This window comes from Babylonia areolata, chromosome 19, assembly GCF_041734735.1.
Source record: "Babylonia areolata isolate BAREFJ2019XMU chromosome 19, ASM4173473v1, whole genome shotgun sequence".
NCBI lineage: Eukaryota > Metazoa > Mollusca > Gastropoda > Neogastropoda > Buccinidae > Babylonia > Babylonia areolata.
In genome coordinates, this window is record NC_134894.1 from 36682222 (window position 1) to 36684721 (window position 2500).

The window sequence follows — 2500 nt, forward strand, 5'->3', positions numbered from 1 at the left end:
ATTGTTCAGCCCTTGCTGTGTGGGCACTGACTGATTGACCACTGGTGGTTCCTGGTGCTGTTTCTAGCAGCTTCAATGTATCTGGAGGAGGAAGGTGGCGCAGTGGTTAATTAAGACGCCAGTCTGCCAATACAGAATCCGTAAGGGTCCGTGAGGGTTTGGGTTCGATTCTCGCTCTCAATCTTTCTCCCACGTTTGTCTGTAAAAAAAAAAAAAAAAAAAATCAAACTGAGAGTCTAGTCATTCGGATGAGACGATAAACCGAGATCCCGTGTGCAAAACGTACTTTGCGCACTGAAAAAAAGAACCAATGGCAACAAAAGAGTTGTCCTCTGGCAAAATTATGTCGAAGAAATCCACTCTGATAGGTGTGTGTGTGTGTGTGTGTGTGTGTGTGTGTGTGTGTGTGTGTGTGTGTGTGTATTTCACCCATCTGACGATAACCTCAGCCTTTTACAGGTGACAGCGTTGGAGCAGGTCAACAAAGTGGAGGAGCTGAAAAGAAGAGAACTGTTCTGGATGTGTAACCTTGGGACAGTTTTTGTTGGACTGAACTTGAGAAGCGACATCCACGGGTTTTCATTGTGAACTCTGATTCGTGGAGTTGCTAGTCCGGTTTGTCGTGGTGGTGGTTACACACGATCACTGAGATACAGAGAGAGAGAGAGAGAGTGAAAAAGAGTGATGTGTACACGAAGCCTTTCACAACGATGTCCACAACCTGTGCTTCAGATGCCTCGCATTTCCCATCCCTCTTCGTGCCTTGCGGGCCGAAAAAGACGCATTTTGAACATGTGTGGCAATGCCGCAGTCGCGGGTATCTCTTTCGTGTGTGTTGTGGGTCAAACAGAACCCCGCTTTTCCACAGAGGAAATATTACTGGTTGGGTGATTCGTCTTTGCAAAACATTCTGTGGAGAAAATGGGTAATTATTTCGACCCACGAAGCAAGGCGAAGGACACGGATTTTTTTCTTCTTTTCTTTTCCTGGCTTCGTTTATTTGTTTTTGAAGATACCCACTTTCAGCTTGTTGCACACACTTCACCCACGAGGACGTTCTGGATATTCCAGCACGGAACTAGGAAAGCAAGGACTAGGCTGACCCTGGAGAAAGGTCCAGTGACGGTGAGGAAAGACCCGCCGACCACAGGGAAAGTCCTGTTGTCAGTTGGAAAGACTACAACTTGGGATTCTCTCTTGAGGGCACATAAGACCGTATGGCTGCGTCTGGAGTGGCACTGTCTTCATCTGTCTGTGGGCAGGGCCGGTTTGGTCTGTGGGGTGTGCTCAGCAGCTGGAGGGTGGTGTCTTTTGCCGGTGGACTGCAGTCATGATATACTGGCTGGTACACCCATGGGGATACTTCTTTTAAGGCTGTCGCGAGTTGCATCCTGTGGTCTCTTTTGCCTCTGTTCGGGAGCAGTTATATCCCTTGAATATTTAATGGAGTGTCCTGTGCGTGCCTGCACCCTTCGTGAACACAGAGCAGGCCTCCAAGGGTGGTGCAGGATTTTTCCAAGGGCGGGTGGCGACAGTGCTTCTCTGGGTTCTCCCCAGCACCTACGGGTGTTTCTCTTTCTTCTATGAGCTGCAGTAACAAGAAAAAAGAAAAAGGTCTCTGGATGTTTTCACATGCTTTCTTTCCTCCCCTGACTGCACAGGGAGAAGAGCACGTGCTCATTCCGTGTACAGGCAGTGCCGCTGTAGCGGTGGAATGTTCACACTTGCCGACTGTTTCCTTACACTCCACTGCTAAAAGTTTCAACGTGCATTAGACTCTAACTTTCAGAACGACTGCGCTTGTTCGTCAGTTAGAAACTGAGAGAGATAGAGAGGGAGAGAGAGGGAGAGATAGGGAAAGGGAGGGAGAGAGAGAGAGAGAGAGAGAGAGAGAGAGAGAGAGATGATCAGATTTCATAGTAGCAAACTTTGAAAATAAACTGCGGTTTTCTCTGTCCGTCAGTGTGTTTCTTTCTCTCTCTCAAGTGAGCTGACATGGATGGCGCTGGAGAAGAAGGAAGCTGAGAGTGGTTATAGATAAGTTTAAAAAAAAACCCCAACAACAACGAGTTTTTAGTGAACAGCGAAAGGTAGAAACAGAATCAGATACACATTGGGACTGGATGAAAAAAAGCGCGCCAGTTCTTATGTATATAAGGACTATGCGCATATCGGTACACATACATCAATACATCGAATTGACAATGGAGCAACTGGCAGCTACTGCATGAATATAACTGCATTTAATAGAAATAAATGAAAGAACCGAAGAAGCAAACATAAGTAATATGCATTACAAATGAATGAAATATTATAAAATAATACTTCAATTCACACACATAAAAAACAGGGGTGCAATATAATATGATGAGGTAGGGGAGTGGGGGGGACCTGGGCAACCGTACACACCAAGAGTCAATCGGTATCAACAAAGTGGACAGTACATTACACTGTCACAAGGTGTGAAAGGTAATGTTTTTTGAAGGTAGTAGGGCAGTGG